The 17,315-nt window shown below is 33.0% G+C and overlaps 3 long non-coding RNA genes across 3 annotated transcripts; 2 read left to right on the top strand and 1 right to left on the bottom strand.

The window, feature by feature from the left end:
- Nucleotides 1–1,662: 1,662 nt before the first annotated feature.
- LOC112492285 (uncharacterized) lies at nucleotides 1,663–2,267 on the top strand. The gene is made up of 2 exons (XR_003056544.3): nucleotides 1,663–1,752; nucleotides 1,897–2,267. It is a non-coding gene; the product is annotated as an uncharacterized LOC112492285 (long non-coding RNA).
- A 5,382-nt stretch (nucleotides 2,268–7,649) lies between these two features.
- On the bottom strand, nucleotides 7,650–14,933 carry LOC132803316 (uncharacterized). The gene is made up of 2 exons (XR_009638404.1): nucleotides 14,465–14,933; nucleotides 7,650–8,529 (listed from the first exon to the last, which is right to left on the bottom strand). It is a non-coding gene; the product is annotated as an uncharacterized LOC132803316 (long non-coding RNA).
- Nucleotides 14,934–16,044: 1,111 nt separating this feature from the next.
- LOC132803322 (uncharacterized) lies at nucleotides 16,045–17,310 on the top strand. The gene is made up of 2 exons (XR_009638445.1): nucleotides 16,045–16,778; nucleotides 16,908–17,310. It is a non-coding gene; the product is annotated as an uncharacterized LOC132803322 (long non-coding RNA).
- Nucleotides 17,311–17,315: the final 5 nt, after the last annotated feature.

The following is a 17,315-nucleotide window of genomic DNA, read 5'->3' as shown; positions in this document are numbered from 1 at the left end:
AGTTTTAAAATATTATTTTACCTTATATTATCTTATTTATTCATAACCTAATATTCTGATATTATGTTTAATTATTTTTAATATTATTATTATTATGATTAATATTAGTTTTATTGTTATTAATATTGCTATTATTATTATTGTTACTATAATTGTTATTATTATTTATTATGATTATTTTTAGTATTAATTTATTATTTATTATTATTATTATTGCCATTAATTATCATGGTTGCTACTATTTTATTATTGGTATTTTGTGATTGTTATTGTTATTGTTATTAATATTGTTATTATGATTATTAATTATTTATTCCTTGTTATTATTATCATCTTTTATTGTTATTTTTATTATTATTATTATTATTATTGGTATTATATGGAAGCCTTCGGACAAGTGTGTAAGCTTTTGAGCAAGTGGATAAGCTTCTGAGCAAGTGTGGAAATCTACGGACAAGTTATGGTGTTATTGTCATTAATATTACAATTATTAATATTGTTCTATTTTCTCCTGTTTACGTTATGTATTGGGATGCTGTAAAATGATAGTACATGTTACTGGTACTAAGTGGGTGGTGTGGACGGAAGTGAATGTTTAAAGATATATTTTTGTTCTTTACTTATTAGTTCATTTCTATCGTGTATATGTTTTTATATAGTTTGATATCGAAATGCTGCAATTTGTGGAAATTATTGTAATAAGGTTGGAGGAATAAGAAGATGTATATAGAAGTGCGTTTTCGTACAGGTAAATTTTATGGTAAGCTCTATCCTTAGGAGAGTGGTTGTCGGATTTTCCATTGGAAGATCCAATAGTATTTTCCTAGAATTAGGACTTTATATATAGAATTAGGAATTTTAGACGGTCCTGAGAAATAACGAGATCTAACCCCATATAAAAGAAAGGTAAAAATATTTATATTTAAAGGCACATTTATTTTGGGGCCAAATACATTTTTTTAAGAAAAATATTGCATATAAATATATAAAAAAAGAAAAGAAAAAAAGTTACAAAGTTTCTTTGGGCGCCATCGATCCACCTCAATGTGTAATTAATTTTTTTTTTTTTTTGGGCAATGTGTAAAATATGTGATTTGTAACCATTAGTTCACCAAATATATATATTAATAAGTGTTGCATCAAATAAGAAAAAAGAAAAAAAGAAAAAAATGTGATTTGTAACCATTAGTTGCTCAAAGTATATATATTACTAAGAGTTGCATCAAATATGAAAATAGAGAAAAAGGAAACAAAAAAAAAAAGAAAAGAAAAGAAAAAACAATGTAGGCCAAGGATTCAAGAACCATAAACCTTCTAGTCATTAATGTTTGATTACTGGGCAAAAAATTAATTGCACCAAGATTTCAAGAACCATAAACCTTCTAGTCATTAATGTTTGATTACTGGGCAAAAAATTAATTGCACCAAGATTTCAAGAACCATAAACCTTCTAGTCACTAATGTGAGCATGGGGGTTAAAGTATAAAGGCTTACTATATCTACAGAGTTTAAATAAGATCCCTTGTTAGGGATGCATTTAATACTAAATCTAATTAACTTTTTTTTTTTTTTTTGGATAAAAATGTGATTAACTTCAAACTTAAAAAAGGTAAACAGTGGCCCCAAGACGAACTATAAATAATCCTCTCATCACAACACAAGCTCACAAATAAAAAAGCTAAGAAAAAAATATAGAGGAGAGTATTAATAATTTGCACTTCTAGCAAGAGAAGATGAGTGCTTATTGTGTAGGTACATATCTTTATTTTTCATTTTTTTGGTTATGTTGTATATATATATATATATATATATGTAAATATTTAGTTTCCAATACATAAAAATTAATATAAAGTTTGATTTTTGTTTTTTTTTTTTTTTTTTGGTTTAAATTTTCAGGCAAATATTTATGGCCAGAACTTGTGGGTAAGGATGGGAAATATGCAGTGGCAACAATTGACAGAGAGAATCCAAGTGTGAAAGCTATGATTGTGTTGGAAGGAAGTGTGGTAACCCAGGACTTCCGTTGTGATAGGGTTTGGGTTTGGGTTAATGCACATGGAATTGTTAAAAGGGTCCCTGTAATTGGTTAATTAATTAGGGGCACCCCAATAGCTACCCTATATAATCTCCAACCTCCAATATGCAAAATTGTTACCATTTATTTAATCCCTACCAACCTACCATAAATAAGGAGGTTCTATTATCTGAATGAACGTTTTTGTATTCATATTTAAATCAAATATATTTCATTAATATATATATATATATATATATATGTCTCTAAATCAAGTATATGTTTTTCTCTTTCAAAGTATAAAATCATTATTACTGCTAGAGCCATCAAATTTATACACTAAATTTTATTTTCCAAATAATATAACTGTACGTATATTAATAGTTCACAAAGCATTACATTCTAAATTTATAGAAAACTTAACTCAATAGCACTTTATTATTTTGGTTACAAAAGTCGACAATCCTAGTAATTTGACTTCTTTCTTATATTTATATGATTATTCAAACGATCAAAAATAAAATGTTTCCATACCATTGTGAGTAATCTTTACTTGTAAATTACTTGTCCCAGAGGCATAATTAGTCTTTTCCTTTTTCTGTTCAAAGGTCCATTTTGGTCATGAGTTTAACATAGTGTAATTTTTCTTAACAAAACTAGATGTTGTATTTTTTTGTTCACCTATCTATCTAGAAACTAGTAACTAATTATTTTAAGGGGAGTCTTATTTTTATTTTTATTTTTGGGTGAATTTTTAAGCAGAGTCTTAAGGTCATATTAAGGATGATCATCATCATCTGGCTGTTATTACATAGCAGAGGACCATTATTATGAACAGAAAATTTAAAAATAATGTCAGAAAAAATTCTATACAAAAATACATATCCATATCAATTTTATTAAGCTATTTAACTCTGTTTAAAAAAAATTAATAAGTCAAAATATTACCTTTCTTTAAAAAACAATTATTACTAGGAATTAAGTGTATATGGATTAGAAATATAACAGCGGTAATTGGTTAATGAGGATCAGAACATTCCCAATTATTTCCCTCATTAGTTTTATAGTTCTCGATGTAGCCAAATTACCAAAAAGTATATGAATATTTGTTCTTCATAAACTTAATGGAAATTTCAGCTCAACGCCACCCCCCCCCCCCCCCCCCCCCCCCCCCAAAAAAAAAAAAAAAAAATCCATTGTATAAGTATGACACACAAAATTTTTCATTAAGTTGTATTGCAAATTAATTGTAGTATTAAATTGACCACATTAATTATGTCGTATTTGTAAAACATTACTTTACACAGGTAAAAATGCATGGCCAGGAATTGTTCAAATTTTGCTTTTCTCTTTTTACTATTCTTTGGTAAATAATTTTGAAATTAATTTTCGACATCATATTTGTGCCATATTTCAGAAAGAACTACATCACGAAGAGTAATGCGCAGCTGGCTCTTTATCTTCCCTTCATTGTTTAATTGCAAATAGAAAGAAGCATATACACTTTTTTTTTTTTCCCATGTCAACCACATAATCAACACATGAGCCTTAAACAATTACCAATATATATATATTTATATATATGAGCCTTAACAAATTTGACTTTGAGCTGCTTAACATATTGGACTGCTAAGTGGGCAGGATCAAAGTCAGTTTCGACAAACCCAAGATTTTAAGGTCAGCCCGCTATATACAATCTAAGACCCAAATAAAAGCCCAACCTCTATGGACAATAGTCCAACTAAGGCCTAGATTTCGTGTTTTAGATTTCAGGTCCGTTCGGTCTCTACTTCTCCCTGATGAGACCCGTTTCTCCATCATCTTCCTATTTTTCTTTTTCTTTTTTTTTTTTTTTTGTTTTTTTAATAACAACTATTTGATTGATTAATTGTGTTTCCAATGAAGGTCAAATTTTTATCCTTTGTGTAGATGTAGTTTCTAGTCAAACCTTTAAAGTCATGATTGATATGAAAACGGGCCGTGCTGGAAATGTCCAACATAGTCTACATTAATCTACTTATATATAGGTCCAACATGGTCTTGTTATCAAAAATAAAATAAAATTAAATTAAAAAAGAAAAAAACAATTCCAACATAGCTATATAAATATACTTATACAGACAAATTTATCAAACATCAATTTTTAACAGATATGACAACGAAAATTTAAATTCAAATATTGACAAAAAAAACTTTTAGATGCTGGTAGATAATCATAGTATCTATAAATAGTCATCTTCAACAGTATAATTTATCATAATTATTTGAAATAAAAATAGAACTGTGATATATTATTTTATTGCAAAGGAGTTCAAGTAATTATATTAGTGTAAATATATGTAAATATTATTATTCCTATGCTATGGTCCAATTCCTTTTGGTTTTCTGTTTTGTATGTGTTTTTAGGCAAGAGATCATCGTGGGCAGGGCTATCAGGAAAGCAAGGACAAGTTGCAAAAGTAACAATCAAGAAGGAAAATCCTTATTTCGATGCTATTATTGTGGAAGAAGGCTTTGTAGTCCCTTTGGACTACCGTGAGGATAGAGTTTGGATTTGGGTTAATAAAAGAGGAATTGTTATAAAGGTCCCTTTAATTGGTTAGGTCTATCTTACCTAAGCTATCCCCAGTTAATGGTTTAGCTTTTAGGGTTTGCTTTTTCTAGCAAGTAAATTAGTTATAAAATCCCTTAATATTGTATACCATGGAAAAATTAATCCCTACTAAAGGAAATAATATACAAATTAGACATATTTTTCAATTTGTGATATTGAAAACTAAATTAATAAATTATTCTTTAGATCTATTAAAAGTTAATAAGTTAAATTGTTTTTTGTCGTATCCTTTTTCCTATTTCTAATCTCCAACAATCAAGAAGAAAAAACAAAATTAATATTCTTTGGACTAATAACAAGTAATCGTGCGGTTTGAACACTTTTTTGTGAATTTGAGATAGATTTTGTTATAACATTTTGAAAACTTTAGGCTTTGTTCAAACACTTCGGAAAAGATAAGATTGATCAACTTTGGAAATTGAATTTTATTCCCTAAAAAATGGACGAATAAGGTCTGCGTCCAATTGTTCATCCAAAAATCAGCAACTACCCTTTTGTTAATCCCTCCCACCGAGTGTCACAATATAATCCTCCAAACATGTTATCGACCTATGTAAACCTTGTTTTGTGTGTCTGTGTGCAATACCATGGCATGGAGTTTGGCTTAATTTATTGAGGGAAAATGAAGTTTGTCTTTTCAAACACAAGCGTTGAAAGCCTCGCCATTTAATCAGCCCGCTACATAAAATCTGAGGCCCAAATAAAGCCCAATTCATTGATATAATCCAAGCGGGGAATTTGGCCCAATACCCTCATAGGACCGAAGTTAATGATTTTTGCCCCTTCACTTGATATCTTTTTTGTTCTACCCCTCAATATCCATTGTAACCTTCAAACAAAAAAAAATTACTTACATATCCTATTATATTTTAAACCAAACAAAAATCAACTTATTCTAAACGTCTTTACACGAACACACAAAGACAAAAAACCAAACAAACGGCTTTACACGAACACACAAATACACGAAAATCCCAAAATTTCATAAAAGTGTATCAACTTTTGCAAAAAATTTGGATGACTGTTCACCCTCGGTAATTCCCGAGGAAATCGTCGGTAACCAACACATACCCTCTGGAAAAATTACCGACGGTTTCATCGGTAATTCCCGAGGGTGTACAGTCCATAACATTTTACCAATTTTTTGGGCCCCACAAGTCCCATAACGTGTGTTGAATGCAAAAACATGCAAAATAGGAATTCTAAAATTATACTAAGGAGAGAAAATCCCAAAATTTCATAAAAGTGTCTTAAATTTTGCAAAAAAATTGGATGACTGTTCACCCTCGGTAATTCCCGAGGAAATCGTCGGCAACCAACAAATACCCTCTAGAAAAATTACCGACGGTTTCGTCGGTAATTCCCGAGGGTGTACAGTCCATAACATTTTACTAATTTTTTGGGCCCCACAAGTCCCATAACGTGTGTTGAATGCAAAAACATGGCAAATAGGGATTCTAAAATTATACTAAGTAGAGAAAATCCCAAAATTTCATAAAAGTGTATCAAATTTTGCAAAAAAATTGGATGACTGTTCACCCTCGGTAATTCCCGAGGAAATCGTCGGTAACCAACACATACCCTCTGGAAAAATTACCGACGATTTCGTCGGTAATTACCGAGGGTGTACAGTCCATCACATTTTACAAGTTTTTTGGGCCCCACAAGTCCCATAACGTGTGTTGAATGCAAAAACATGCAAAATAGGGATTCTAAAATTATGCTAAGGAGAGAAAATCCCAAAATTTCCTAAACGTGTCTCAAATTTTGCAAAAAAATATGATGACTGTTCACCCTTGGTAAATACCGACGAAACCGTCGGTAATTTTTCCAGAGGGTATGTGGTTGGTTACCGACGGTTTCCTCGGGAATTACTGAGGGGGTACAGTCATCCAATTTTTTTGTAAAATTTGAGACACATTTATGAAATTTTGGGATTTTCTCTCCTTAGTATAATTTTAGAATCCTTATTTTGCATGTTTTTGCATTCAACACACGTTATGGGACTTGTGGAGCCCAAAAAAATGTAAAATGTGATGGACTGTACACCCTTGGTAATTACCGACGAAACCGTCGGTACTTTTTCCAGAGGGTATGTGTTGGTTACTGACGATTTCCTCGGGAATTACCGAGGGAATACAGTCATCCAATATTTTTGCAAAATTTGAGAACTTTTATAGCAATTTTGGGATTTTCTCTCCTTAGGATAATTTTAGAATCCATAGTTTTCATTTTTTTGCATTCAACACACGTTATGGGACTTGTGGGGCCCAAAAAAATTGGTAAAATGTGATTGACTGTACACCCTCGGTAATTACCGACGAAACCGTCAGTAATTTTTCCAGAGGGTATGTGTTGGTTACCGACGATTTCCTCGGAAATTACCGAGGGTGAACAGTCATCCAAATTTTTTGCAAAATTTGATACACTTTTATGAAATTTTGGGATTTTCTCTACTTAGTATAATTTTAGAATCCCTATTTGCCATGTTTTTGCATTCAACACACGTTATGGAACTTGTGGGGCCCAAAAAATTGGTAAAATGTTATGGACTGTACACCCTCGGGAATTACCGATGAATCTGTCGGTAATTTTTCCAGAGGGTATTTGTTGGTTACCGACGATTTCATCGGGAATTACTGAGGGTGAACAGTCATCCTATTTTTTTGCAAAATTTGAGACACTTTTATGAAATTTTGGGATTTTCTCTCCTTAGTATAATTTTAGAATCCCTATTTTGCATGTTTTTGCATTCAACACACGTTATGGGACTTGTGGGGCCTAAAAAATTGGTAAAATGTGATTGCCATAGGGTTTCGGTAATTACCGATGAAACCTTCGGTAATTTATGAATAAAAAATAAATTGAACGTTTTCATTTTTTAATGCCGTTTGATCACTTACTTTGCCAGAATTTATCATTAATAATGCTACATTTAGCATGTTATTGGTTGGAACACACATGATTGAAGTTGCCGGATGGAATTGTTGTGAGTCTTTTACGACGGTGTACAAATGTCAATTACCGATGATGCATTGGTCATTACCATTGGGCAGTAATATCATCCATGCAATAGTAAGAAACATACAAACAACTGAACCAAAAACTGAAGACGGAATGATATGTTATCAAAACAATACGACAGATGAATTTGACAATAAAAGAACACATAAAGCCAACGTCTATTATGCCAAAACACACGTTACGCGGTTGACCAACTAATTGCATTCCTGACTACATTTCATACACACACATACCACATAACATGTCCTCATTGTTTGAATATAGCATCATGCGATTGATGGGCGTTCGTTTCAGTGGTACTGTTGGTTGTTAGTGCTATCAAGAGGTACGGCGGCGGAGCATGATCGTCTGCTGTGACCAACCTGTTTGCACCTCCCGCATCTATATTGATGACGCTCCTCTCCTTGAGATTGAATCCTCTTCTTTCTTGGTCTTCCTAACTGTTTGCCAATCTTAGGTGGAAGTACAAGCTGGTTTATGACATCATCTCGAGCATACCACTGACATTTATCTCCAAGTGGATATATGGTTTCCAAATATGCGTCACAGAGTGAGTCAACTTAGTAATGCACCGAGCAAAGGATATATGGAGAAATATGTCGATGCTTTCATGCTTCAATTGCATGGACACAAGGAAATCCATCAATGTCGAATTCCTTGCATGAGCATGTCTTATTTTCTAAGTTGACTACTCCAACGAACATGCCATAGCCAACAATTTGAAACTTGTATAAGTTCAATGGAATAACACGTAAGCCTCTACCATTATTTGAGCGCTCTTGCATGATATTTTCCAACCAATTAGTAACAAGAGTTTGCATTGCAGCTGCGTTATTTCGACGTTCATACCCCTTGTTGATTAATTCTTCAATCATGTCTGCAAACAAAATAGCTCAAAAACATTACAAACTCTAGTATTGCTGTCAGGACTCGTCTAGAATTCCTCCCCGGAACCCTAGACAAGCCCTGATCCCAGGGAAATACCACTGAACCTTCCAACGAAAAATCCGGCAGCACCTCCCTTAAGGGTAGGACTAACCAAAAATTACCTGCACTGAAAACTCACTTCTAAAAACATCCCCTTATTCCTCCCACAATACTACAAATTGTTTCCACAAATTTACAGCACTTCAAAGAACAGTAAATCAGTGCATAAAGAACAACTACACGTCCAATATAGTATACAGAGCATTATACAATAAATGTGGAATTTATACAATGACAAATAAGGAAGCAATACAAGACAGAGAGGAAAAAAAGGAAGAAAAACTTCTTGAACCTTCGGCAACGAACTGAGACGTTGGGCTCGCCCCGGACAATCAACGTCTCCAACCTGGACCTAGGGGAACGGAATTTAAGAGTGTGAGATGCTAATCATCTCTGTGAGTGACCCTAACTACCGAACACCTTTAACAATAATAATATAAAAATAAAGGAATTTAATCAATCCATACCGAACAATTACATAAATAAATAAATAAACAATTGAAATAATAATTTCTCTCAAAACCCTCACTATTCACTCCGTTGGAAATGTTCCCCTTTTAAAACATTTTCACAAAACCCGATGTACATACTCCCCGAAAACCAAGGGATTAAACCATTTGATAAACAATAAATAATAAATACCCCAATATATAATTAAAATGTAATAAATTATAGTAAATAATTTTTGAACACCTTTGGGGTTTAAAACATTATTTGCAAATTACACCTGATGCACCACACCATATACCGGTGATGCCCTCCGATACCCAGTGTCCCGAGCACCGACTGGTGGGGGGGTTAAAGAGAGAAACCTGCAAACGGCACTTCGGCGTCCCGACAGTACCGCTGCTGAAACCATCTCCCGGCCAAGGAGGGGGGCGGCTGTGGCCAATAACAAACGTGTCTGCCCACGGTCCAATGGCAACAACGGGAGAAATAATAACCGCGCGCTAAACCACATAATACCTGCGCGCTACCACGTGTTCATACACCAGAACACCAATACTGTATGAGTGCGTCTAAAAATAAATATTATTAACCAACCGTACCGTTTTCCAAGATTACTGTGGGAAATACATTAAATTCTCACACTTACCATCCCACATATTTTTATTTAATAAACCGGTACGAAACATTGATAACCAACAAACCACAATAAAACCATAACCAAATTGTACCACATGAGCATAAATTAAATACCAATTAAACATAATTAATTGCCCAAAAATGATATAAAATCCAGACACAATCAATTACTGAAAATACTTGCTCATGTGTAATAAATACCATTTAATCACAATAAGATAATATTCGGGAATTTCTTAATGATCCCAAAATTTCCGTTTAGCACCAATGGGTAAATATATATATAAAATAATATTTTTTCCGATTGTATTTAAAATACGCCACATGAGCACAATTTACAGATATCAATTTAACACCACATAAATATAATTAATTACCCCAAAAATACTTTTAAAGGTGGGTCACTCACCTGGAGCACGCAATTAACCCACGATCCACTATGGGATTAATTCCACGACTCACCGGTGCTCCTAGAATAAAATTCACACACAGTCAAATAAATTAATATTTTAATCGGATAAATAATACCCGGTACCCGAGGGGTCAAACACAAACTTTAACCAAAATGGTCGAATAATATACCGAATCGAAGCTTGAGCGACGAGGATTACAAATCCGGTCTCCATCAACCCCAATTCCACCGGAGGTGGCCGGAAAGCTTCGGCCGGTTTTCAATTCCTCGTATCTCGCAAACCGCTTCGAATTTTTGAGATTGGAGGCCATTTTTGGACTCAGAGGACCCAAAATAGGGGGAGAGGAGGCTTAATTCGGACTGGGCTGGCCGGAATACGGCGAAATCGCCGGAAAAAGTTAACCGGCCACCGCGACTTCGCCGGCCCGATCTGGGCGCGTCGCCGGCCGTCCGGCAGCCAAATTTGGCTGGTGAGCTCGCCGGCGTGTGGGCTTGGACGGTGGCCGGCGCGTGCGTGGTTCTGGTGGCCGGAAAAAGAAAACACGGTGAGAGAGAAGGACGGTCGGAGGGAGAGAAGGCTGTGCGTTTTTTTTTTCTGTCTTGGTTGGGCTCGGGGAAGAAGAAGGGAAGGAAGGGTGTTTTCCCACGTGGGGAAAAAGAAAAAGAAAAGAAAAAGGAAAAGAAAAAGAAAAAGAAAAAGGAAAATAAAAATAATTAAATAATTAAATAATTAAATAACAATATTATTATTTAAAATAATAATAAAATAATTTGATTTTAAACATGGTTGACATGTGGCATTTCACCATGGTGACACATGGTCACCTTCATTAAGTCACACATGGCACCTCGTTACGCATTTAAAGATAATATTAAAATAATACGGTGTTTGAAAAACTCTACAGGTCCATAACTTTCAAACCACATGTCCAAATCGGACGTGCCGCTAGTCTACGGACTCGTATCAACGAGCACTTTACAACCATGCATGAGTCAAAGCTCAACCTTGCATGAATAAAAAGTCAACTCCGGCACCCCTTGGACAGTTTGGACCTTAACTTGTTTTGCTCATAACTTTCAAACCGTAGCTCCGTTTTAAACATGCTACTAGTCTATAAACTCGTGCCAACGTGTACTTTGTAACGGTACCTCAGTCAACCTAGAATTCCAACCGGAACAAAAAGTCAACTTTTGACCCTTTCGATCAACAGTCAACAGTCAACCTCGGTCAACGTGCAAAAATTCCGACATGATTCGGGACGGGGTGTTACAATTGCCCTTCCTCCTCATGATAATTATAGTAGACCATGCCTTCTAACGCAAGGAAAAAAAACTGCTAAATTATAACAAAACCAATATAATATCAACCAATATAATATTAAACACAGTAATCACATGATAAAAGCATTAAAAGTTAACTAAAGACTATAACTGTGGATATTTAGATATCATAAAACATCAACAGCAAGTAGACTTCTCATATAAAACATTTAATATGTCCCCAAGAAGATAATAATCATCAAATGCGGCTCCTACCATGGACCTACCAATAATCCATACCACAACAGCTGTGGTCCTTGTGGTCCTTAAAATTTTGAATAGAAACCTAAAGTGAAAGAGCTTCATGATATCATAATATGCTGACAACACAAATACAATTGAGTGAATAATCTTCCACCAGTTCCTTTCACCGTAAAGAGAAAAAAGTTCATCCCACATAACAACTGCAGGGAGGATTGAGCATTTCTTAAAAATTAACAATGTTTCAGAACATGTGACAAATAAATTGCTTAATTTTTAAAATCCTAAAAACTAGTTATTAAGTGCACAGGAGAAAAAAGGTTCTTAGATAAAGGTGGAAATTCTGTGGTTCGGTAAAATAAAGTAGAAAGCTAAAGCATAGATATTAATTTGAACATTGTTATATAGATAATGAGGATCCATTAATAGTTCCAACCAAGTCAGAGATCAAAATGCCAACTCCCTGTGTGTAGAATGTACAAATATACAACAATGAAAGGAACTCAATGTTGACCTTAATTTGAAGGTCAGCAAATATGAACTGAATAAGAAGAATATAGGTAATAATACTATTGCACTACTTTGACCAATATAGGAACCAAATGGACCTCCAAAATTCAGAACATCTAACTTTTTTAGTCTGGCTAATGATGAAATGAGGAAAAGCAACATCTAAATTTTGAAGTGCATGTAAATGTTGATATCTATTTGTGCAATTTCAATTGGTTTACTCGTTTTTTCATATGAACACCTTATTTTACATTCATTGTGATTTTGCCTGTTTTCTAATATCTTTTCTTGGCTTTTTTCCCCTTAATGTGTGTGTATTTGTCAATACAATAGATAATATAGTGGTGGCTAACTTCCAAAAAGCATAATTGATTCGCAGCCAAACCGAGGAACTCATATAAAATGTCTTCCTTGCATAGCTCCCATAGTTTTCTATTATTATCATACGTTAACCTATCATTGCATCTTTTAACATGAAGTGCAAAGGGAAATGATTCCACAACATCATAATTGGAGTTTGAGTTAAATCAATAAATGAAAGCCCCAATGGACTGTTTAAATCAATAAACATGTATGAGAAATGACTAAATTAGAAGGGGATAAATACAAAAAATATCAACAAAGAAAATGGAGAACAATATTTGTGAGGTATCTCTTTGACACAAGAATAATTTACTTGAATAAAAGATATTAAAGTAATAATAATAATATAAATAAAAATAGAAAGAAAAATGCATGCTGATACAAAAAAATAAAGGAAAAACAAAGTGCATTTACATTGGATATTAAGTGTTATGAAGCGGTACGAATGCAAATACTTTAAATCGAAAAACTCATTCATAGAACTCAAAGAAAGGCACTGAAAACAATACCACTAAACAATTCACTTCGTAAACCATGATTAATGCTGTAGAATAACACTACCCCAGGAAAACTTAACTCGTAGAGCCCAAATCCAACTAAAGCTACCAAAGGAACAGCTGAAAGTGGACTCAAAAACTTGAAGAATAGATATAGAAAATCTAATTAACAATAGCTTCAGAATTCCAATTGTTTGTAGGACAAAACTATTTTGGAGAAAACATTAAAAGGCATCAGTGCAAACACTCAACAGCCTTAACAAATATTTGACAATAGTTTTTGTAGTCGAGTTCTATTACTTCACTTTCCTCTCCATTTTCTTCAATCTATATTCCTAGCCAAACCACTGAAAACCATTCTGAATAGGATCATTACAAAATTGTTCAAGATGGTGATAAACAGGATTGGCACACGTCCTATGTATGCACAATCATACAAAGAAACCAAAAGATATTACGTGTTACTATTTGCATTTAGATGGAAATTTTAATTTTTAAATAAAGAGAAGCACTAAAACAAAAGTTAACATCACACTGATAGAACATATTCTCTAAATGAATCAAAGAAACCAAGTTGGCCAGGAAGAGTTTCCAATAACCTACTAAACGGGTGGCTAATATTGATTTAGATTTCCCATTTTCAAAAGAAAAAGTCAAAGAGTAGTTTTAAATTCTCCAAGATTCTTCATATGCTATCACCATTAATGCAAGTACCTTAAACATTTTTTAGCACAAGAAGAATTATGTGTATCATGCAATCAGATTAATCCAATCAAACAACCAATATCAACCAGGAAGACCAGATTGTTTATACCTTTATGTACCTTCCAAATTTAGTTCCTTGATCTTTTCTAATAGTGGAACAACAAGCTCTATGACAATATAGATAGCAACCTTTGTCATATTACCACAAAAAGTTTTAGTCTCCATACTATAAAGGAATGATAAAATATTTGGTTGTTTGACCTGAAAAGAACAAATGTGACCTTTTTATACTAGTAGGTATCGCAGAAAAATTCCTTTACAGAAGGCTAGTAACAGAAGGATAAAGTAGCTAGACAGGGAAACAAAACATGTATTAAGGCTTTAGAAAAATAGGCATACTATCAAACAAAACCTATGGACTCTGAAAAAACAACCATGTTGAGTTAATGCTTGATAAAATAAAAAATTTAAACATTTTTTTACAAAAATATTACACTTAAATTTTATCAGATTATTGGATTTCAAATTTCAGGGATGTGAGAATCTTTCATATCAATTCCCTCTTTGATTTTGATAGGTGTATGTGACAAGAAAATCCACAATGCATCAATCCGTTAATATCTAAATTCAAAAAAGTAGCAACCAATATATTGAAAATTGCAAATAGAAGAATATTTAAACCAATCCAAGAAACCAAAGAGAATAAGAACTTTCTCAAGAAAAATACTAACCACATCAAAGAGTAAAACAGATGAGAACTTATAGTTCTGAGGCGCTTTACACCATTACGACCAGCAGCTAAATGTCCATCTTGGGCATTACTTCCAGAAAGAGAAAATATACATATAACAGATCCATCATCCTAAAATACCAATTAAAAGTATATCAACATATCATGTATTTATATATGATAAAATTTTCTTAGATTAGAGGAACTGGAGATTGAAATTCGTAATTGACGTATAGGAAATAGCCAATAATAAGATCTTAGGAAGATCTGAGCATATAGACACATCCAAGACTTTAATAGAACAGGTTATGGAATAGCTTCACTACTAAAATTTTCTCTTCATTTGTATGAGCAAAAGCATTATATAATTTCTACCACACACACGCAACCCAATAAAACATATCAACAAACAGTTAAAATGCATATGATTTTGGCCCCAAATAATAAAACCCAAAAATAATAGCATTCTAAAAACAAGTTTAGTAATTAATACTATCATTCAATCCCTTCTTACACTTTCTTTTATGTTTTTGGTCTGTTTTAGGCAAGTGGTCAAGGCCAGAGCTTGTAGGAAAGCAAGGACAACTTGCAGAAGCGACAATTGAGAAAGCAAATCCTTATTTGAATACTGTTGTCGTGGAAGAAGACAAAGTAATAGTCATTATAGATCAACGTGAGTAGGGTTTCGGTTTGGGTTAATAACTGTGGGATTGTTGTAAGGGTCCACATAATTGGATAGACGTACCATATCTAAACTATTGGTCATAAGGTCCATTTGAAATACAAAATGAATTTGAATTGATTTAAATTGGATTGAAATACTTTAAATTTGATTCTATAAAATTAAATTATTTTACTTAAAATAGTTTAGTCTCGTTCAATATAGCTACATATTACAAATGGATGACATTGGTTTTGCGTGAGGGTTACTTGCTCTGTCCGGGAATTATATTACACGTTTCTTAATGTTTGTACCATGGGGATATAACACCATACTAGCTAAAAGGAAATAATCAAGAGTCTATTCAACATAAAAAAATATAAATAAATAAAATAAAAAGGAGAGGACTTGCAGTGGCAATTCAAATAGCAGAGCACCTTAGTTTGAGTAGGGTTTGTGTCAGGGGAGGGATGCCTGGGGGCCTAGCCACACTAGCAAAAAAATAAAATAAAATAAAATAAGAAGAAGAAGAAGAGAGAGTCTATTCTCTACATATTATATTCAAAATTAAATTAATAAGAAATTTTCCTTTAATAATTAGATATATGATTCTTTCTCTCCTCTATGTAACTCAAACAGCCGGTTTTGATTTAAATTTTATAGGAGAGCAATTAAATTATTTCTCTCTCTCTCTCTCTCTCTATCTCTCTCTCTCTCTCTCTTTTTCCTTAATCTCTCTATATATATGCAATAATTAATTAGTTAGAAAATTCTAACTTTAAATAAGGGATGATTATGTAGAGTAAATAAGATGCACAATAAATATTAATGAAAAATTATCTTTCAAAAATTACAAATAAGAGATGCATAAATAGCAGTCCGGGATGACTTGAGTTATAATCTCATTTGTAACTGGCACGCCATGTAATATGAAAAGAAAATTTTGAAAAGAGCAAAAGTAACAAAGAGATAATTTGGCAATGGTTTCATGCATATATATATATATATATATAATCAGCCTCCAATAATGAATTACTTTATTTTATCTCTCCATTTTCTCATTCTATTTCTTTTTTTTTTATTTTCCCTTTCATGCTCTTTCTCTCTACATATTCTCTCTCTACTTTCTCTCTTCACTTCTTCTTTCTACATAATTAATTTCATTAAATGTGTAATATGATATTAAGAGTATTTTTGTCAATTGATTTCATTCTGTTATAGATTCACGTGGTGATTCCAAAAAGCAAGCTGACAAAAAAATGAATTCCACGCACCTTCCACCTCATTTTTATCCTTCATTCCATTCCACTCTCCTTTTCCTTCCATTCTCACAACCCAACATCTAATAACTTTAATTGCACTTACATATTGATCAATTCAATATTTAATAATTTCATAGCCGCACCAAGAATTCAAGAAAAAAACCATTAAAACCTTCAAGCTGGCGTGCATGCATTAAGCTTTCAAACTTTTATGGATAACAACAACAAAAAAGTCAAGAGTGATCAACAATTTCAAGAAACTAATCTCTATAAATAACGATCTTCTCGCAACACAAGATCACAAACAAGGCAAATTTCAGTACAAACCTAAGAAGAGACAGAAAAAAGTGTGATACATTACTTTGTTGCAAGGATGAGTATCGAATGCAAAGGTAACACGTTGTGCCAGTCTATTATTGTCCTGTTGTATGCATAATATCATACATAAATATAAACTTTAATTTAATTGATATGTAATTTATCTAATTTTGTGTATGCATGCACACATGTGTTATATACAGGAAAGAGTTCATGGCCAGAGCTTGTGGGAAAAGGAGGGAAAGTAGCTGAACAGATAATTGAGAGGGAGAACCCTCTTGTGGATGCCATTATTGTGGAAGAAGGAACACCAATCCCTTTGAACGTGGTCAAGCAGTGTGATAGGGTTTGGGTTTGGGTTAACACTTATGGCATTGTTACACGTGTTCCAGTCATCGGTTAAGGGCTATATATATGTGTTTCAAAATGCTTGAGGGAAGGCCTACTTGATTCTCTAGTAAATACATATATGTTTGTTGTAGTGTTTGCACTATGTAAAATAATTCCTGAAAAAGGATAATAATTAAGGAGATGATCCTATGTTTTATTCTCCATTTGTTATGTTAATGGAAATTAAATAAAATATCCTTCCTCTCTCTCTCTCTCTCTAT

Source organism: Ziziphus jujuba, chromosome 3 (genome assembly GCF_031755915.1).
Source record: "Ziziphus jujuba cultivar Dongzao chromosome 3, ASM3175591v1".
NCBI classification, from domain to species: domain Eukaryota; kingdom Viridiplantae; phylum Streptophyta; class Magnoliopsida; order Rosales; family Rhamnaceae; genus Ziziphus; species Ziziphus jujuba.
This window is presented reverse-complemented; position numbering and strand designations above follow the sequence as displayed.